Genomic DNA, 23,276 nt, shown 5'->3' on the forward strand with positions numbered 1-23,276 from the left:
TGACTGTAGAGATATTGATAGCAAGACACATTGGACTTCATTGAATGTGGTTTGGCAAAAACATAGGATCATGTGAAGAAACTTCTATGGCTCCTTTCTACATCTTTGAAGGGCTTGTGCAAAGGAGGGGGCATGAATTTTAGGCTTCGTTAGGCTCCTGGTAAATCCCTTTGAGAACTAGCCTTTTCCTCCTCCCACACCGAATACAAAGATACATTTGTGAGGAATGAATAAAGATTATGACGTTCCGGTCAGCTCATGATAGTCTGTATTGGAAACTAGAAATGAGGTGTAAGGCTGGGCGTGGTGGGTCACACCTGTAATCCCAGCACTTTGGGAGGCCGAGGTGAGCAGATCACGAAGTCAAGAGATCAAGACCATCCTGGCCGACATGGTGAAACCCCATCTCTACCAAAAATACAAAAGTTAGCTGGGCGTGGTAGTGCGTGCCTGTAATCCCGGCTGCTCTGCAGGCTGAGGCAGGAGAATCAGTCGAACCAGAGGGGCAGAGGTTGCAGTGAGCCCAGATCAAGCCACTGCACTCCAGCCTGGGTGATACAGTGAGACTCCGTCTGAAAAAAAAAAAAAAAAGGAAAATGAGGAGTAAGTTTAGGAAGGTGGAGACTAGTGCTTCCTCCTTCATTTTCTATTAATTACAATTGAAAAATGATGTGAAATCAGCATAATAATCACCTCCTTAAACATGGGTGAGATGTCAAATCTGGCTGGTAACAGCCAGATTCAGTTGTGTGACAAAGTAAAAGGGACATAAAAATGAAAATGAAAGCCCCAGATCAAAATCAAGTACTGTAGAATTGAAATCTAGAACAACAGGGGATTAATTCTATAATTGTGATTTCTTAAAGCAGGAGTCAGGATGCTAAGTCACGGCCAGGGTCAGACACTGCCATAGCAATAGGAAAGAGAGAGAAAGAACACAGTAAAGCCGGAAATAACACAAAATACTGAGATCATTCTTGAGACATTTCTCAAGAATGACCAAAAAGATTTAAAATAGCAGTCAAAAAAATCAAGACAGAAGTAAACAAGAGGCTGGATGCAGTGGCTCACGCCTGTAATCCCAGCACTTTGGGAGGCCGAGGCGGTGGATCACGAGTTCAGGAGATCGAGACTATCCTGGCCAACATGGTGAAACTCTGTCTCTATTAAAAATACAGAACCTTTTATTCATTTTTAGGAGTAGGTTCATTAGCTTGAAAACTTAGAAATGTACAGATTATGGTGCCAAATTGATAATTTACATAATAATTTTCAAAGTTCTCATTGTACTCCGTAAATTTTATTAACAAACATTTTGTAAATTTTATTAACACATGCTTAAAAAAAAGCTAGACATTAAAGGCAAGCAAGACAAAATTCTAATTATCTTTTGTTGCAAAGCACCATATGTTGCTGCTTTAAAATCACAAAAGACAATGAAGAACATCTAGATTTTAAATAAAACTTTGATAAATCTAACCAGGGTGAAAAAGTTAAGCTGGTCAACACATTGCATAGTGACTGTATTTATGACATATTTAATCATGCCAAAATATTTATCATTTAGCAGAAGCATCCATTAATACAAAAAGGAGATGTGGTTTGTCACTTTAATACTCAATATAGTTTTGTATCCAGCTGTGGCCCTCAAGAAATTTGAAAAATTTTCATGTGGGATTGGAGTTTGGCAGAGGGATGGATAGAGTTGGAGGGAGACATGTGTATCCCTTTACAAAGCAAGCAGATGTTTACTCTCGTATTTGGCATAAAAAGTTAAGTGAGCATTAAAAATATTGATTGTATGCATGCAATTTGGATAAAACAGATTTTTAGGCTTGCTTTATGATTTATTTAATCTCTTGCAGAAAAGAAAAATTGAATTGTTTCTTAAAGATTTTAAAGATAGATATGCATGTAATTTTCTTTTGGGAAGTATTGTAATTTTATATTTGCATTTCAGCTGGAAAGAACACTATAAAAGGGAATTTTCCTCAATTACTAAACAGTAACATGTTTCAGTCACTATTCTCCGGTGAGAGGCAGCTGATCTCTCATCCTCAGGAAGGAAAAACTGGACAGTAACCAGGGATCAGGCACTAACTAGGTTCTAAAAGTGTATTAACAAATCCAGAGTATCAGTCATCAAAAGTCAGATAGGCCTTTTCTGTGACTTCCTGTCATTGTGAAAATTTTAAGAGAATAAATATTTTTAGAGTCTTTAAGAGACCCATACAAACATTATGGTCAGAATAGCAAGACAAGCCTGTCTCAAGGTTTAATCTAAATGAAGACTCATGAGTACTCTCCTCAAGGCAATTTAACAGATCTGAATTTGCCTTCTGAAGTCTTTTGATCTAAAGCTAAAAGAAAATCAGTTATTCCGAGAGTTTCGAGAATCATATATAACCCCCCAAAATATTGATTGTGGGCAGAATTTATCAATTTTTATTAAAATATTTTTGTTGCCAGTTGCAGTGGCTCACACCTGTAATCTCAGCACTTTGAGAGGCCGAGGAAGGTGGATCACTTGAGGTCAGGAGTTCAAGACAAGCCTGGCCAACAAGGTGAAACTCCATCTCTACTAAAAATACAAAAATTAGCCTGGCATGGTGGCGGGTGCCTATAATCCCAGCAACTTGGGAGGCTGAGGCAGGAGAATCACTTGAACCACCGGGAGGCAGAGGTTGCAATGAGCAGAGATCATGCCACTGCATTCCAGCCTGGGTGACAGAGCAAGATTCTGTCTGAAAAAAATATCTATCTGTCTATCTATCTATCTATCTATCTATCTATCTATCTATCTATCTACCTACCTATCTACCTATCTATCTATTTTTTGTACTTTTGTACTATCTATACCCGTAGCTATGACGAGCACTGCGTCTTGCTAAATATTCATTTGATTTGACTTCTACCCCAAATTCTGGTTTTCAGCATTATGAAAAAAATGTTCATTTATTTTGAAGTCACTTCTTTCTGTCTTAAACATTTTTCAACTTCAGGAGACCACAACTTAAATGTTTTGTTTGTTTTTGTTTTTTTACAGACACATGTAAACTATTTTATAAGATACATTTTGCTAAGCTACATGGCATGATCAGCCACAGTATAAATATTAAAAATTAAGTAAGTGAATCATATCTTTTTTATTTTTCATGTTCTATTCTTTGTTCCTGTAGCTCCCTCCCATCCACCCTAAACACCCAACATCCACGTTCTATTTTTCAGCTGTGGAAAGCCCACCAGAGCCCCACCCTGGAAACATGGTGGCCTGGGCCACAACCGACAATACTCCTATGGTCCCAAATTGCCTTCTTATTCTATCCTCACTTCTACCCTTCCTTTGCCAAAAATTCTATACTATCAATGAAATTTTAGCTACCTGCAAAATAAATGAATCTCAATAAAGAGTTAACCACTTCACACAAAGAATGGATGATTAATAGTCTTTGTTGAATTTGCTTATGAAATGAATTTATTTCCAGATTAAATTCTAACCAGATTGATTATAAAACCTCTTGGTGGGAAATCTTTTTCAAAAGCCCTAACAATTAAACTCCTAAAATAAATAATTTTTAAACATTGACAATGTTTTATTTCAGAAAGAAATTTTGAATTGTTTTTTATATGACTATATCTTCAAATTATATCTTGATTTCTTACTAGATATTCCTGTTTCTCTTCTACGCTTGTTTATGTTTTTTTGCAAGATTTTGATTTATCATTTTCTCTACTTTTTAAATTTCATAAATGTTCAAATGTCGTAAGCTTTTCAGGTCTTTCAGTCTTGTTTATACACCCTCAGAATCATTTTTCTATAAAGGGGAAATTATATAAATAATAAGTCCTCTTACCTTAAAATATATTAAAAATCAGGCTGGACAAGGAGGATCAAGAATGCGCATTGCCCCTCATTTTTCCGATACCCCACCACCGCAATCTTAGCACCAGGAACAAAGCAACAGCAGTCTGCTGCTGGGGGTGGGGCACGTGTATGGAAAGAAACCCCACCTGAAGCACAAGTCTGCAGGGTTTCTCGAAAGCTAAAAGTGCCCATTGGCATTAAGGAAAGCCCTCTGCCATCCCAGGAACCACACTAAGAACAACACATCAAAAAACAACCACAGTAGGACTTGGGCTTCCTCTTAGGATGCAGTAAACTACAAAAGAATGTTCTCACTCTAACAATGACAAAACAACAACAAAAAACAGATAATCTTAATCTGATAGAAGTCAACAATTAGGTTTCTAAATTATGGTTAAGTATTGAAGCAAAATAACTCTTTAAGAAAAGTAGCTATGGACAAAACCATAATATTGAAGTCTTAGGAATGTCAAGATTCTGATAACATTTTAAAAATACTTTATTTTTAATTTTTAAATGCATCTATCTTAAGGCAATGATGATATTTAATAAACTGATGACATTTCTTGAATGACAGAATCTTTGCTCTCTATTTGAACAGATACAGACTTTGGCCATTTTTGCCTATTACCAGACCTTGTTACTGGATGTTGACACTTCTTCAATTTCTTCCCTAAGTGGTGTCAGAATTCCTCCTTTATCAGTCAGTCAATCTGCCAGGAGAGCCTTCTGTTCTCTTCCCACATTTTCTAAGTTAATTCTGACTTCATAGCCTGCTAAGTAAGAGTCAGGCCATAGGGAACTGGTAGAAAAGCCACTTTTCTCACACTTTTCCCTAACAGTGCCCCATGACAGCTATACTCAAGAGATGCCTGTCTAAGTGACTATCAAGACCACTTACTAACAAGCATCCAAGGTCAAAGTATATTCAGCGTGGGATACAAAGACATCTTTTGACTTACTGGCCTCCATTTCTGAGTTTTGAGGAAAAAAAAATTAATCAGTGCAGAAAGTGGAATAGAGAAAATACAAAAAAAAGGAAAAATCATCTCTGTGGACTAGTTCAAATTCAATTTTTCAGTATTGTTGAATTTATACAAACAATAATAGAATTCTGCTTATTCTTCAAAAAATGTTGTAATATTTATGGATTTTGTTTCAAGAAATACTTAAGAAATTAACAACTGCATTTCTGAAAATTTCTTATATATTGGGCCAGTTTCACCTTTTATAAGGAGAGAAAGCATTTGACTTTTGAGAAAAAGAATTATTGGAGATCATCCCCAAACTTAGGTATTACATTTCTTCATTGGAAAAAAAGTTGACATTTTTTAATAGAATAGAATGTCTCTGGGCCAGACATTCTATTTCACACTAGTTAGAGTAAAACTTTTTCAGTTTATTAGGTTTGTTGGTGGCCCAGAAACAAACAGTTTGTCTAAGGTTTAAGGAAGTTGTTGGGGTGGGGTAAAGTGTTGTTGGTTGTTTTGTTGTTGGCTGGTTTGTTTAGTTTCATCAAGATATGTAGTACCATGTAAAAAATAATTGTATTTTCATTATTTAAAGATAAGATTGTTTCTATTTTTAATTTGTTAGAAATTACAGAGAAGAAAGCAACTGTGCATATTCAAAAGCAATGTATATATAAAAACAATGAGTCAGCATTATGCTTTTAGTTATGGAGATGCCCATGTTACATATTTCATTAAGAATCAGGCTGAAGGATATGACCGGACACTGAAAGAATACCACTAGATTAAGGAGACTGCCTAGTATACCTATGTCATCAAACACTAGTAATTTGTTTATTTTCTTATATAGTGGGTAAGGCCCATTTTGATCATATTTCAAAAAGCAGTGTTCAGATTTGCTTCAAATTACTTTCCTTAAGTATTTCTTCCCAAATACAACTTTGTATAATAACTGATACTGTACCTGGCCATTGTTCAGTGGAAGTTTATTAGTTTCAGTAGTGGCAGCAACATAATAATTGAATCCCTATATATCCCATACCTCAAGAAGATCAACTGTGAAACTTATGTCTCTAGGAAAAAATGATTTTTGGATACATCGGGTGACATCAATGCCATTAAATAGAGGATCTGCTGATGCTGCTCTTCACCAGTTTTTCTGCTCCTAAGTTTAAGTCTGGTCCGTGATAAATCTTGAATAAATGTTTTTCTATGAACAGTTGAATTAATAATTTACAATGAATTACAAACTTTCTTATGTTACCTCTCAGAATTAGCCTATGCTACTGCTGATTAATGTACTTGGAGGATAATCCTGAATCCACCATGCCTCAAGTGGCCCAAGAGACATTCCATTCATATGTGTATGGGAGAAGGGCCCAGGAGAGCCTCATGGAAGAAGCTTCTGAAAGTGAAGAAAGTGCTTAATCTTCTTTGTCAGGGGATTTACATGTTGATCCTACAAGTATCCCTCGCCCTCTGCTGTACTTCTAACAATTTATTTTGTGGTAATTTTATGGACAGTGCTCCATACTTGTTCTAATTAAAGGAATGTGTCTTACATAGGTGATAGGCATGCTGAGATTTGGATGGATTTAAAATGTTAATATGTGAAAAATTATGGATATTATTTCGATGCTGGAAACTTGAGCCCTTACTGTTGTTCACTCTGCAAGTCTAATCAGATGATATTTCTCAAATTATTGATGTACAAATGAGATTTTGCTACCATAATTTATTCCGTGTAAAAATGTTCATTGTGCTTTATGTTGAAGTGAGTCTATACAGTGTATACACAATGCATAATGTGCAATAAAAGTAAGGCAATGTCATGAATTTTCTAACAATTTTAGATACTCTAGTTAGGATTTGTTCTTCCTTTTTATTTTTCCTGAAGGAATGACATTCTTCAAATGCCATATTTACCACTTCATTTAAAATTGAGGAGGTGGAGCAAGGTGGCAGAATAGAAGGTGTCCCTGGCCCCTCCCTGCCCCAGGAACATCAAATTTTAACAACTATCTGCACATAGAAAAGCACCATCACAGGAAACAAAAATCAAGTGAGCAATCACAGCATGGTTTTAATTTCATATCACTCAATGAGGCATTGAAGAGGGTGAGAGAGACAGTCTTGTATAGCTGATCCTATGCCCACACCCTGTCACATCCCCCAGCAATTGTCCTGGGGCATGGAGAGTCTGTTCACTTAGAGGAGGGAGAGCACAGAGACTGGGGAACTTTACATGAAACAAGTCTTGCCATTGCAGGCTGAAATGCTCTGGGGTCCTTGAAAGGCAGAATAGGACCCAAGGACTGAAATTCCTAGGCAATCCTAGTGTTAGGCTGGGTTTAGAACCAGAGGACTAGTGTGGCGTGTTACCTAGGGAGATGTCACCAGAGGCAGCTAAGGGACTGCTAGCACCACTTCTGCCCCAACCCCAGGCAGTGAAGTTTGCAGCAATGAAAGTAACCCCTTGCTTCTGCTTAAAGAGAGGAGAGCAAAGAGTAAAGTGGATTTTTTCTTGCATTTTGGATACCAGCTCAGCCATAGTAGTTAGCACACTGGGCAGAGTTGTGAGACCCCCATTACAGGCCCTAGCTTATGGATGTTATTTCTAGACATACCTTGGTGCAAAAGGCAACCTGCTACCTTGAAGGGAAGAACCCAGTAATGACAGGATTCATCACCTACTTACTAAAGAGTTCTTGGGCCCTAAATAACCAGCAGCAATACCCAGGTAGTATGCTGTGGGCCTTGGGCTCTGAGATGTGCTGACTTCAGGCATGACCCAGCACATTCTCAACTGTGGCAGCTACAGTAAATGATTCCTGAAAAAAACAGAGGGAAAAGTAAAGGGGACTTTGTCTTGCACCTTAGGTAACACCTTGGCCACAGTGGGTTAAAGCAGCAAGCAGTCTCCTGCAGACCCTGGGTCTAGGACTAAGCACTTGGACAGCATTTCTGGACCTGCCCTGGATCAGAGGGGAGCCCATTGCCCTGAAGGGTGAGTCTCAGGCATGGCAGTATTCACTGCAAGCTGACTGAAGAGCCCTTGGGCTCTAAGAAAACATCAGTGTTGGCCTAGCAGAATCTGCCATTGGCCAGTAGTGGTGGTGGTTCCCCGGAGAGGCTCCTCTGCCTGTGGAAAGGGGAGGTAAGGACAGGAAGCGCTTTGTATTGTGGTTTGAGTGCCAACCTAGCCACAGTAGAATGGAGCACCAGGTAAATTTCTAAGGTTTTTTACTTCTATTCCTGGCTCAAAGACAGTATCTCTGGACCTGCCTAAGGTCTAGGGGAAGTTGCCACCCTGGAGAGGACATAAACCTGGCTGGCTTCACTACCTCTGATCCTAGAGCCCTAGGGCCTTGAGGGAACATGTGTAGTAGCCAAGTGGTGGTTACAGTGGGCCTTGGATGAGACCCAGTGCTATGCTGGCTTCAGACCTGAACCATTATAGTCCCAGTGGTGGTGGCCACAGGGGTGCTTGCATCACCACACCCCTAGTTCCAGGTGGTTCAGCACAGAGAAAGATTCCATTTGTTTGGAAGAAAGCAAGGGAAAAGAACAAGAGTCTCTGCCTGGTAACCTACAGAATTATTCAAAATCTTATCCAAGACCTCTAAAGTGTTACTTGTGTAAGTCTGCAAAAAAAAAGAAAAGAAAAAAAAAAACACAATGGGTTTAGGGCCCAAGTTTCTTCAAATACCTGGAAAGCCTTCTCAAGAAGGATGGGCACAAATGAGCCCAGACTGTGAAGAGTACAATAAATACCTGACTCTTCAATGCCCAGGCACCAACAAGCATATACAAGCACCAGAATCATCCAGGAAAACATGACCTGATGAAACAAACTAAATCAGGCACCAGAGACCAGTCCTGGAGAAAGAGAGACATGTGATTTTTCAAACCTAGAAGTCAAAATAGCTACTTTGAGGAAACCTTAAGAAATTCATAACACAGACCAAGAATTCAGAATTCTATTCAACAAATTTAACAAAGAGATTAAAATAAAAAGAATCAAGTAGAAATTCTACAGTTGAAAATTGCAGTTGACATACTGAAAAATGCATCAATTGCTTAATAGCATAAACAATGAAGCAGAAGAGATAATTAGTGAGCTTGAAGACAGGCTACTTACACTTACATTCTGAAATTACACAGTCAGAATAGACAAAAGAAAAAGAATGAAAAAGAATGAAGCACACCTATAAGATCTAGAAAACAGCCTTAAAAGGGCAAAAGTTACTGGCTTTAAAGAGGAGGGAGAAAAAGTGATGGAGGTAGAAAATTTATTTAAAGGAAAAATATCAGAGAACTTCCCAAACCTGGGGAAACATATCAAAATTTAAGTACAAGAATGTTGTAGATTTAACCCAAAGACTACCTCAAGGTATTTAATAATCATACTCCCAAAGGTCAAGGATAAAGAAAAGATCTTAAAAGTAGCAAGATAAAAGAAATAAACAACATAGAGTGGAACTCTAATACATCTGGAAGCAGATATTTCAGTGGAAATCTTACATGCCGGGAGAGAGTGGCATGACATATTTAAAGTACTGAAGGAAAAACTTTTACCCTTGAATAGTACATCCAGCCAAAAATATCCTTTAAGCATGAAGAAGAAATAAAGATCTTCCCTGATAAACAAAAGCTGGGGTATTTTGTCAACATCAGACCTCTCCTAGAAGAAATGCTAAAGGCAGTTCTTTAATTGGAAAGAAAATGATGTTAATAAGCAAGAAGAGATCCTCCAAAGGTACAGAATTCAATGGAAATAGTAAGCACACAGAAAAATGCAGAATATTATAACACCGTAATTGTGATATGTAAACTACTCTTAAGTAGAAAGACTAAATGATGAACCAATCAAAAACAATAATAAAAACACATTTTCAAGACTCAGACAGTACAATAAAACGTAAAGAGAAACAATAAAAACTTAAAAATTGGGGAGGAAGTTAAAGTTTAGAATTTTTATTTTTTCTTTTTGCTTGTTAGTTTATGCAAACAATGTTAAGCTGTTATTAGTTGAAAACAATGAGCTATAGGATAGTATTTGCAAGCTTCACGGTAACCTCAAATACAAAAAAAACATACAATGAATACACATGAAATAAAAAGCAAGAAGTTAAATCATAACACCGGAGAACATCACCTTCATTAAAATGAAGACAGGAAGAAAGGAAAAAAGGAGAAAACTGCAAAACAACCAGAAAACAAATTACAAAATGGCAGGAGTAAGTCCTTACTTATCAATAATAATATTGAATGTAAATGCACTAAACTCCCCAATCAAAAGACATGGAATGGCTGAATTAATTAAAAAAAACAAGATCCAATGATATGTTGCTTGCAAGAAACACTTCACCAATGAAGATACATATACATTGAAAATAAAGGAATGGGAGAAGATATTCCATGCTAATGGAAACCAAAAAAGAGTAAGAGTAGCTATACTTATATCAGAAAAAAATGGATTTTAAGACAAAAACTGTAAGAAGAGACAAAGAAGATCATTATCCAATAATAAAGGAGTCAATTCAGCAAGAGGATATAAAGATTGTAAATATATATGCACCCAACACTGGAGCACCCAGCTATGTAAAGAAAATATTGGAGCTAGAGCTAGGAGAGAGACAGAGAGAGAGAGAACTCAATAAAATAATACTTGGAGACTTCAACACCCCATGTTGGCATTGGACAGATCTTCCAGACAGCAAATCAACAAAATACTAGCAAATCCTCAACAAAATACTAGCAAATCAAAAGCAACAATACATTAAAAATATCATTCATCATGATCAAGTAAGCTTTATCCCTGGGATGCAAGGATGATTCAACATATGCAAATCAATCAATGTGACATATTAACAAAATGAAGGACAAAAACCATGTGATAATTTTAATTGATGCTGAATAAGCATTTGATGAAATTCAACATCTCTTTATTATAAAAACCCTAAAAAACTGAGGATAGAAGGAACATACCTCAACATAATAAAAGCCATATGCAATGACTCACAGCTGGCATTATAATGAATGGGGAAAACAGAAAGCCTATCAATGGATGAATGAATAAAGAAAATATGGTATGCACACACATAGTGGAATACTATTCAGCTATATAAAAGAATGAAATCATGATATCATTTGCAGCAATCTAGATGAAACTGGAGATTGTTGTGTTAAGTGAAATAAGTCAGGCACAGAAAGACAAATACCACACATACTCACTCATAGGTAGGAACTAAAAATCTTAATCTCATGAACATAGGGAATAGAATGCCAGATACCAGAGTCTGGGCAAGGCTGGGGAGGCGGAAAAAGAGAGGTTTATTATGGGTACAAACATACAGTTAACTAGAAGAAGTTTTTTTTTATTGTTTGATAGCAGACTAGGGTGACTAAACTTAGCAAAAATATTATGTATATTTCCAAGTAACTAGAAGAGAGGATGTTAAATACCATCACATAAAAATGATAAACACTCAAAATGATGGATACTCCAAATAACCTGACTTGATTATTACACATTCTATACAACATTCACATGTATATGTTGATATATATATACACACACATAAATATATACATATATAATATGAAAATTATTATATATAAATAAAAGGGAAAATATACAAATCTATTGTGCTTCTATACACTAGCAATAAACAATCAGAACCTGATTTTTAAATATATAGCTTATAATAGCACCAAAGTCAAATATTAAGAAATAATTCTAACCAAAAACTAAAACCCCTCTATTCTGAAACCTACAAACATTGCTGAGAAAAAAAGAAGTCCATTTGTATATCTTCTTTGGAAAAATGTCTGTTCAAGTTCTTTGCCCTATTTTTAATCAGGTTATTATTATTATTTGCTGTGGGGTTGTAACCGTTTCTAATATATTTTGGAAATTAACCTATTATCAGATATATGATTTGCAATGACCAGTTGGCACATGACAAGATGCCCAACATCATTAATTATTAGAGAAATGCAAATCAAAACTAATTACATATCACTTTGCACCTGACAGGATAGCTACAATAATTTAAAAAAAAGGATAAGTACCAGCAGGAATGCAGAAAAATTGGAACACTTATACACTGTCAGTGGAAATGTACAATGGTACAGTATCTATGAAAAACAGTATGCAGTTTCCTCAAAAAATTAAAACTATGATTACCATATAACTCAGAAATTTCACTTATCTATATATATTTAAAATAATTGAAGTCAAGATCTGGAATAGATATCTACACTCTCATGTTCCTGTAGCATTATTCATAATGACCAAGATATAGAAAAAAACAAGAATTCATTGATAGATAAGTAAAGAAAATGTAGTCAAATTAATGAAGAAATATATCTTGTCCATGGACTGAGAGAGTATTGATAACATGTAAATGTTTTCCAAATGTAAACTGAAACAATGAAACTTCCAGAAGGAAACTTGTGAAAATACCTTCATAATTTTTCCATAAGAAAAAAAAAATTAAAGGATACAAAAATTTAAGGAAAATATTTATATTTGGCATAATATAAATTAAGAACTTGTAGTCATTAAAAAATACTATTATGAGAGTGCATTAGTCCATTCTTGTGCCACTATAAAGAAATTTCTGAGACTGGGTCATTTATAAAGAAAAAAGGTTTAATTGGCTCATGGTTCTGAAGGCTTTATAGGAGGCATGGCTGAGGAGGCCTTAGGAAACTTACAACCACGGCAGAAGGGAAAGTAGGTACGTCTTCCAAGGTTGTGGCAGGAGGAAGAAAGAGAACGGGGAGGTGCTACACACTTTTAAACAACCAGATCTCATGAGAGCTCACTGACCATCACTAGATCCACCCCCTTGATTCAATCACCTCCCACCAGCCTCCTCCTCCAACACGGGGGATTCCGATTGGACACGATATCAAAGAGTGAATAAGGAAGTAAAATACTGAAAGATGATATTTACAATACATATATCTAAAAATATATTGTGCAGAATATATATAAACAACTTCTGCAAACCTATAAGGAAAACAGCAACAATATAATAAATAAAAGACAAAAAGACTTGCACAGGCATTTCATAAAAATACAATGTGCCAATGGCCAATAAAAGTCAAAATAGTGATTATCTCTGGGCAAGCAGGACCACAGGAAAGGTATATTCTGGAGTTTTTGGAAAATGATATAATGCCATTTACTAGTGCTGTATAAATTAATGGGTTATGCATTTAAGATTTTGTACCTATCTATGCATCTGTTATACTGATTTTTGGATTTTGGATGCAACTATCTATATTTCATTACACAACTAGTAAGACTTCCCTCTTTCTTTCTTTCTTTCTCTCTTTCTTTCTTTCTTTCTTTCTTTCTTTCTTTCTTTCTTTCTTTCTTTCTTTCTTTCTTTCTTTCTTTCTGTTTCCTTCTTTTCTTTCTCTCATTCTTTCTGTTTTTTGTTTGTTTGTTTGTTTGTTTGTTTTGACACAGGGTCTTATTCTGTCACCCAGGCTAGAGTGCAGTCATGTGCTCACAGCTCACTGCAGCCTGGACCTCATGAGCTCAAGTGATCCTCCACACTAACCTCCCAAGTAGCTGGGACTACAGGTATGCACCACTATGATTGGCTAATTTTGTGTTTTTTTGTGGGCATGGTGTCTCACTATGTGTGCCCAGGCTTGTCTCAAACCCCTAGGCTCAAGCAATCTGCCTGCCTTGAACTCCCGAAGTGCTGGGATTACAGGCATGAGCCACCACACTCAGCCAACTTTAGGTTCTGATTGAACCTGGGTGAAGAAAGGATGCTACGGTGACTAGAGGCTGTGGTACAGGAAGCCCGGCCACTTGAGCTTTATATGCTAGGAGTTCAATGCAATTCTCTCCATACTGAAACTATTCTCCATTTGGAAATTTAATTGTCACTCTCTAGATTAGTGCCTATCTAGAGAGTATTCAGCCCTCCAGAGCCCTCGTGCAAGAGATGACTGTTCCTCCTCCTCAGTGCTGTGGAAGACAGATGTGTTACTCCGTAAAGCAAACGAAGCAGAGACTTGAGATCCCCAAGCACAGGGGAAAGAAGAGGGGAGGTAGGGACTGAAATAAGGAGAGATTTTATGAAAACGTTCATTAGTAACTGTGGACTCCCAGTAACCTCCTCACTGACCCTCACTACCTTACAGGAAGATTGCCATCCAGGCAAATCACAATCCCTACCCCAACTAGATCCAAGTAAAATATGGAAGATTTTTGCTCTGGAGAAACTGAATGACCCAGAGAAAAAAATCTCTTCAAACTAAAACTTCTATCAATTGCATTCATTTCAAGTGTTACCCAGAAGTAATATTTTTCTTAACATTTCTGATCAGTGACACCAAACACTGACACGATTTCCAGAACGGCATATTGCCACTGAAGTTGCAGTATACATCACAGTTCCCTGCCCTACAGCACCAACACACTCTGTGGCTCTAAGTAGGTGCTAATAAATATTTTCTGAGTTTATTAATAAATTCAGCCACATACTTGTCAAATCTTAGGAATCAAAAATTACAAACTACTGGAAGTAACTTTTGTAGGTCAACTAATGTTCCCTGGGCACAATAATTTCTAAACAGCTTTCTATCATATTTCTGTGCAATATCAAGACAGAAGTGAACAAACCTACATGGAACTTTAGAGCTTTTATATTTTTGCTTCAGTGAAGCTAAGCCAAATTATTTAATAGCTTAAAGTCAATCTCTCTGCTATCTTTTCAAAATTTCAGCATCAGCATTAATGAAAGGTTTTTGTGGAGTTTCAGACTAGTAACTTAAAAAGACATTGGTAGTCTGTGTATCCATGGAAATCGGAAATGAGTAGACTTTTTCATAAGATTATGCTATCTTTGGGATAGGTCATAATGACACCTGGTGAAAACGAATTGCAGGACAGAAAAGGACCTGAAGCAAGCCCGTCCTCATTAATTTTATCTCAATTCTATTGCTCTCATTTGTCACTGGCAATATATTTCTCCACCCTCAAGATCCACAAGTTGTTTCCAAAATTTATATAGAGTCCTGGTTTTCATGGACCATTTGCTATACTAAACAAGTAGAATAACTCAATTCCTATTTACTGGAAAGGGTTAAAGAAGAATTATTGAATTAATTTCCTGATTACAGCTATTGTTCTCATTTTTAGAATACGTCATCGTGCTGCTTTTCATTGATTTCCTAAGTAAAGCAGCCATCCTTTTAAGTTTCTCAGTTTTATACACTGCCTCATTGATTCCTATGAGGATTTAATAACATAATGCTAATAAGGTGCTTAGCACAGTACCTGGCACAAGTAAGTGCATGTTAACTGATTGTAGTGTAAGTTGTTATATTGTTATCAGTACTAGATAGCAATTTCAGGCATTTTCCATTATTTTTTTTATAACCCAAGTATTTTATCTTATTTCTGGCTACTGCTGAAATGATGTAGAATCATCATAACTAAATGTTAAATCTTATTTTTTACATGATCTCTTAACTTCTGTTTTTGAGAGTAAATATACAGTCACACAAACACTAGTTTACATAATTACAGTTTTGAGAAGATTTATTTCACTATTAGCTTGTTCAAAAAATTAAAATTTTATATGTTTAAGGTGTACAGCATGAGGTTTTGATATAAATCTATACAGTGAACAGATATCTAAGGTCAAGCTAATTAATATATTCATCTTTTCACATAGTTGCCATGTGTGAGAGTGTGTGTGTGTGTGTGTGTGTGTGTGTGTGTGTGTGTGTTGGCACAAGAGGCTTACCTTTTGGCCTACCTTGGCTTTTGATATGTCTTCCACACAAACCTTAATGATTTTTATAATAGCTTTTGATTTAACTTGAGAGATATATAACTCTTTCTTTCTCTTGAAAACTTAGAGGCCATTGCAGGGTTCTAAACTGGCCTAATTTCAATATTGTTTTGTCTCAGGAAATAGGGAGGACTGAGGAGGAGAGAGATGAGGGAATGCTTGGTGAGAGGAACAGGTAGAAAACACACAATATGTATTTATTAAGCTTGTCATCATATGTGGGTGTGGTTTGAGGCACCCCAAAACAATTACTACTGATCACAGATCACCATAGCAGATACGATAAAAATGAAAAAGTTTGAATTATTATGAGAATTACCAAAATGTGACAAAAAGACATGAAGTAAAGCTTATGCTGTTGGGAAAAATATTGCCCATAGACTTGCTTAATGAAGGGTTGTCACAAATCTTCAATTTGCAAAACATGCAGTATCTGCGAAGTACAATAAAATGAAGCATAACATAATGAAGTACTCCCGTATTCAACACAGTATTATTAAGTATAACCTCCATGCTATACATTAGATCTCTAAAACGTGCTTATCCTACATAACGGGAACTTTGTACCTTTTGACCAACATTTCCCCATGCCCCCAACTGCTGGTGACCACTATTGTGTTTCTGCTCCTATGAGTTTTACTGTTACAGATAACTCATAAAAGTGGCATCATTTAGTATTTTTCCTTCTGCATCTGACTTATTTCACTTATCATAATGTCATCCAGTTTCATCCATGTTGTTTCAAATAGGAGGATCTTTTTCTTTTTTAATGCTAAGCCATATTCCATTATATGTGTGTGTATGTATTTGTATGTGTGTTTGTGTGTGTGTGTGTCAGTCACTATTTCTTTATCCATCTATCCATCCATTGATACTTAAGTGGTTCCACATCACGGCTATTGTGAAGATCGCTGCAATGGACATGGGAGTGCAGCCATTTCTTCAAAGCTCTGCTTTCAATTGTTTTGGGTATTTATGCAGAAGAGGAATTGACAGATCATGGGTAGTTTTTTGTTTTTTTTTTTTTACCGTTTTAATGTTTGTTTTTATTTTCATTTTGAAACAATTTTAGACATATAAAAATGTTGCAAAAATAATACAAAGAACTCCCATATGGCCTTCACCCAGATGCTAACATCTTATATGACAAATAGTACAGTTATAAATATTGGTATTCTCGTGAAAACTGCATAATGAATGCAATCATTAGGAAGCAAGCTCTCGTTGACAGCCATTCTACAAAATAACTAGTCTTCATGAAAATTGTAAAGGTCATGATAGACAAAGACAGGAAATAGTCCAGATTAAAGGAGACTAAGAGACATGACAACCAAATGCATCAGGTGATCCTGGATCATGGGTAGTTCTAATCTTAATTTTTTGAGGAACCCCTGTAATGTTTTCCAAAAGGCTTTACCAATTTGCCTTCCCACCAACAATGTACAAGGTTTCCCTTTTCTCCATAGGATAGCTATTGTCCTATTAGCTTTTAGAGTAATACCAGGAAAATAGTTCATTCCTGTTCTGCTTTGTTTCCTTTGAGAAAACCTTAATCAGGAAGTATTTGTTCCTCTTTACTCTTTAGAACTTGACACGGAAAAATATACACTTTATGTTATTCAATTGTATCAATTTTTAACTTAAAATCCTTATTAAGTAGCCTTAACTTTTCTGCATGAATAATTATTTGCTTTCCCTTGCTCAATTCAATTTCTTTTCTAAAACTAAACACATTATATTTCACCTATCTTTTATAATTAGATTTATCAAACATCTTGGTATGCCTTGGACACACCTGTTCATGCCTATTTTCCTGGCATTTATTCTATTATGCATTTGGGTTTGATTTTTTATATTTTAACAATGTATAAAGAGTAACATTGTTTTATGCCACTATGGCTTTGGCAGATCCACACACTGACTTTCAGTTTCTGTCTTGTTCTTGACATTGTCAATTTAAAACTTAGTTAACACCGAAAAACAATCAACAAAACTGGTGTCTCATTTCTAAGATCATCTACAACTCAAGGTAACAATACATTTATTTTATATATATACATATGTGTATACACACACACACACACACACACATATATATATGATCAAAGTAAGAAAATAATTGCCAGGCATGACATCCAAGCCCATAATTAGAAAGGGAAGATTGCCATAATGAATTGTATATTTTATATTTTATTTGTTCTTACATTCACTTTAGTTTACTCTTAATAATAAGTATAAAATACAGTGTTTATGGATGCACATAAGGATAAAATTGTTTGAAAAGTCAAGGAAGTGATTACTATGAAATTCCAAGTAGTAGTTACTTTTGAAGTTTAGGAAGGGTTGAACATTGAAATGGGGTAAATAAAGAGGTTCTGGTGTGGCTAACAATGTTTTATCTCTTGATGTGAGTGATATTTATGGGGATGTCACCTAATAATACCTTATTAAACAAACAATGCAACTTTTGTCCCTTATCATTTGAAACTTTTCATTTTTCTATTTCATCATTTGACAAATTATATTTGCTGGATGCAGTAGTGTGTGCCTGAAGTCCAAACTACTCAAGAGGCTGAGGTAGGAGGATTGCTTGAGCCCAGGAATTCTGGGCTACAGTGCACTATTCAAATTGGATGTCTACACTCAGTTCAGCATCAATATGGTAACCCCCTGAGAGCAGGGGATCACCAAGTTGCCTAAGGAGGGGTAAACCAGCACAGGTCAAAAACAGAGCAGGCCAAAACTCTCGTGCTGATAAATTATGTTAATAAAACAGCTTTCACTATCATGTTGTGAAAAAATTTAAGTCACTATGCAATAAGTCAAATCTTTCAGAATAAAATGTACTGTTATCCCTCCTTATTTGCAGGCGGTATGTTCCAAGACCTCCAGGGGGTGCCTGAATCTATGTATAGTCCTGAATCTTATATATAGAGTACTATAATTTTTCTTATATTTGTATATACATACCTATGATAAATTTCAATTTATAAATTAAGCACAGTAAGATATTAACAATATTAACAATAAAATAGAATAATTGTAACTATAATAAAGTTTTGCATGTTCTCTCTCTTTAATACTATGTTGTACAATATTCACCTAGTATTTTCAGACTGTAATTGACTTTGAGTAATGAAAACAGAGAAAGTGAAATTGCTGCTAAGGAGTGATTGCTGCAGTGTCTAAATTCAAAAAATTAAAATGTAAGTAAAGTGAAAAAAGGCAATAAATTTAAAGAGGAAATAAAATTACAAGAATTTGTGGCTAATAGATGAAGCATATTACATGTAGATACACACTCATACACAAACATACGTAGTTACATGTACACACACAGATCTATAAATGTCTACACATAAGCATTAGATATCTAAGAGGTTTTTTTAATTTTTAAATTTTTATTTTTATTTCAGGAGCACACGTGCAGATTGGTTATATAGATACATTGTGTAATGCAGGCGTTGGTATATGGATTATTTCACCACCCAGGTAATAAGCATAGAACCTGATGGGTAGTTTTTTGATCCTCGCTCTCCCCCAACCCTCTGCCCTCAAGTAGGTGCTGTGTCTATTGTGCCATTTCTTGTGTCCATCTGTACTTAATGTTTAGCTCCCACTTATAAGTGAGACAATGTGGTATTTGGTTTTCTAGTCCTGCATTAGTTAGCTTAGTATAATTGCCTTTGGCTCCATTCATGTTGTTGAGGAGAACATGTTCTCATTCTTTTTTATGGCTGCGTAGTATTCCATGGCCTTTGTGTACCATGTTTTCTTTATCCAGCCTATCATTGTTGGGCATCTAGATTGACTCCATATCTTTGCTATTGTGATTAATGCTGTAATGAACATATGCATGCATGTGTCTTTCTGTAGAATGATTTATATTCCTTTGGGTATATGCTCAATACTGAGATTGCTGGGTTGAATGATAGTTCTTCAAGTTCTTTGAGAAATTGTCAAACTGCTTTCCACAGTGGCTGCACTGATCCACATTACCACCTCTAATGTATAAGTATTCTCTTTTCTCCTCCAGCTGGCCAGTATCTGTTATATTTTGACTTATTGAGAGTAGACACTTTGAGTGGTGTGACATGGTAGATTATTGCGGTTTAGATTTGTCTTTCTCTAATGATTAGCAATGTTGAACATTTTTCTGTTTTTCTTGGCCTCAAATATATCTTCTATTGAAAAGCATCTGTTCATATCCTTTGCCAACTTTTTAAGGGAGTTGTTTTTTGGTTATAAATTTGTTTAAGTTCCTTATAGATGCTGAATAGTAGACCTTTGTCAGATGCCTAGTCTTTAAGTGTTTTCTCCTATTCTGTGGGTTGGCTATTAACTCTCTGTATTAGTCTATTTTCATATTGCTATAAAAAATTGGAGACAGGGCAAATTTATAAAGAAAAGAGGTTTAATTTGCTCCTCGTGGTTCTGCAGGCTATAAAGGAATCGTAGAAGCTTCTGCTGCTTGGGAGACCTCAGGAAACTTCAATCATGGGGGGAGATGAACAAAAAGCAGGCACATCTTCCATGGCTGGAGCAGAAGTTAGGTAGGGCGGGGGAGGTGCTAAACACCTTTAAACTACTGGATCTCATGATAACTCACTATCATGACAAGAACACCAAAAGGGATGGTGCTAAATCATTCATGAGAAACCACCCCTGTGATCCAATTACCTCCCAGCAGGCCTCACCTACAGCATTGAGGATTATATTCAACGTGATATTTGTTCAAGGACACAGATCCAAACCGTATCACTCTGTTGATAGTTTTCTTTGCTCTACAGAAGCTCTTTAATTTAATGAGGTCCCACTTGTCAATTTTTGTTTTTGTTGCAATTGTTTTTGTTGCAATTGCTTTTGTCTTCTTTGTCATAAAATCTTTGCTGGAGCCTATGTCCAGAATGGTATCAATATTTCCTACGTTATCTTGCAAGTTTTCTATATTTTTAGGTTTTACATTTAAGTCTTTAATCCATCTTGAGTAGATTTTTGTATATGGTATAAGGAAGGGGTCCAGTTTCATTCTTCTGAGTATGGCTACTCAGCTATCCCAGAACCATTTCTTGAATAGGGAGTCCTTTCCTTACTGCTTGTTTTTGTGAAATATCAAATGATCGTTAGTGTGTGGCTTTATTTCTGGGCTAGGAAGAGCATTGCATCTGGAGATTGCTTTGGGCAATATGGGTATTTTAACAATATTGATTCTTCCAATCTATGAGCATGGAATGTTTTTCCATTTGTTTGTGTCATCTCTAATCTCTTTGAAGAGTGTTTTGTAATTCTCATTGTAGACATCTTTCACCTCCCTGGTTAGCTGTATTGCTAGGTATTTTATTTATTTATTTATTGTAACTGTAGTGAATAGAACAGCATCCTTGATTTGGCACTCGGCTTGGATAGTTCTGTTTATGTGATAACTCACTTGCATTGATTTGCATATGCTAAACCAACGTTGCATCCCTCTGGGGTAACCCTACTTGATTATGGTGGATCAGCTTCTTCATGTGTGGCTCAGATTGGTTTGCTAGTATTTTGTTGAGGATTTTTGTATCTATGATCCTGAAGGATATTGGTCTGAAGTGTTCTCTTTTGTTTTATCTTTTTGTTGTGTTTTGGTATCAGAATGATGTTGGCCTCATACAATAAGATAGAGTGGAGCCTCTCCTCCTCAATTTTTTGGAATGGTTTCAGCAGGAATGGTACCAGCTCTTCTTTACATCTGGTAGAATTCGGTTGTGAATCCATCTGGTTTTGGGCTTTGGTTGACAGGATTTTTGTTACTGATTCCATTTCAGAACTCATTATTTGTCTGTTCAGGGTTTGAATTTCTTCCTGATTCAGTCTTGGGACTTTTTTTTTTTTTCTCATAGGAATGGGTCCATTTCTTTTTTTTTTTTTTTTTTTTCAGTTGTTCAATTTTATGAGTTTTGACAATTATATAAACTAATGCCTAATGCAACTCTTTAAAAATAAGATATGAAATATTTTCATGACCCCACAAAATTCTCATGTGTCTCATTGCAGTTAATTCCCTACCCTCGTCTACATGTAATTGTTTTTTTTTTTTCAAATTGTTTTCTTTGTTTTTTTCTTTTTTTTTCTATTTTTATTATTATTATTATTATTCTTTAGGTTTTATGGTACATGTGTGCAATGTGCAGGTAAGTTACATATGTATACATGTGCCATGCTGGTGTGCTGCACCCACTAACTCGTCATCTAGCATTAGGTATATCTCCCAATGCTATCCCTCCCCCCTCCCCCCACCCCACAACAGTCCCCAAAGTGTGATGTTCCCCTTCCTGTGTCCATGTGTTCTCACTGTTCAATTCCCACCTAAAGATACTCCTCAAGAAGAGCAACTCCAGGACACATAATTGTCAGATTCACCAAAGTTGAAATGAAGGAAAAAATGTTAAGGGCAGCCAGAGAGAAAGGTCGGGTTACCATCAAAGGGAAGCCCATCAGACTAACAGCAGATCTCTTGGCAGAAACCCTACAAGCCAGAAGAGAGTGGGGGCCAATATTCAACATTCTTAAAGAAAAGAATTTTCAACGCAGAATTTCATATCTAGCCAAACTAAGCTTCATAAGTGAAGGAGAAATAAAATACTTTACAGACAAGCAAATGCTGAGAGATTTTGTCACCACCAGGCCTGCCCTAAAAGAGCTCCTGAAGGAAGCACTAAACATGGAAAGGCACAACCGGTACCAGCCACTGCAAAATCATGCCAAAATGTAAAGACCATCGAGACTAGGAAGAGACTGCATCAACTAACAAGCAAAATAACCAGCTAACATCGTAATGACAGGATCAAATTCACACATAACAATATTAACTTTAAATGTAAATGGACTAAATGCTCCAATTAAAAGACACAGACTGGCAAACTGGACAGAGACTCAAGACCCATCAGTGTGCTGTATTCAGGAAACCCATCTCAAGTGCAGAGACACACATAGGCTCAAAATAAAAGGATGGAGGAAGATCTATCAAGCAAATGGAAAGCAAAAAAAGGCAGGGGTTGCAATCCTAGTCTCTGATAAAACAGACTTTAAACCAACAAAGATCAAAAGAGACAAAGAAGGCCATTACATAATGGTAAAGGGATTAATTCAACAAGAAGAGCTAACTATCCTAAATATATATGCACCCAATACAGGAGCACCCAGATTCATAAAGCAAGTCCTGAGTGACCTACTAAGAGACTTAGACTCCCACACATTAATAATGGGAGACTTTAACACCCCACTGTCAACATTAGACAGATCAACGAGACAGAAAGTCAACAAGGTTACCCAGGAATTGAACTCAGCTCTGCACCAAGCAGACCTAATAGACATCTACAGAACTCTCCACCCCAAATCAACAGGGTCCATTTCTTTCAGGTTCCCCAGTTTGTGTGTATATAGGTATTCATAACAGTCTCTGATGGTTCTTTGTGTTTCTGTGAAGTCAGCAGTAACGTACCCTTTGTCATTTTTGATTGTGTCAACTAGGGTCTTCTCTTTTTTTTTTTTTTCCTTTATTAGTCTAGCTGGCAGTCTGGCAGTCTATCTGTCTTACTTATTCTTTCAAAGGACCAACTTCTAGTTTCA

This window comes from Pongo abelii, chromosome 11 (assembly GCF_028885655.2).
Source record: "Pongo abelii isolate AG06213 chromosome 11, NHGRI_mPonAbe1-v2.0_pri, whole genome shotgun sequence".
Classification (NCBI taxonomy): Eukaryota; Metazoa; Chordata; class Mammalia; order Primates; family Hominidae; genus Pongo; species Pongo abelii.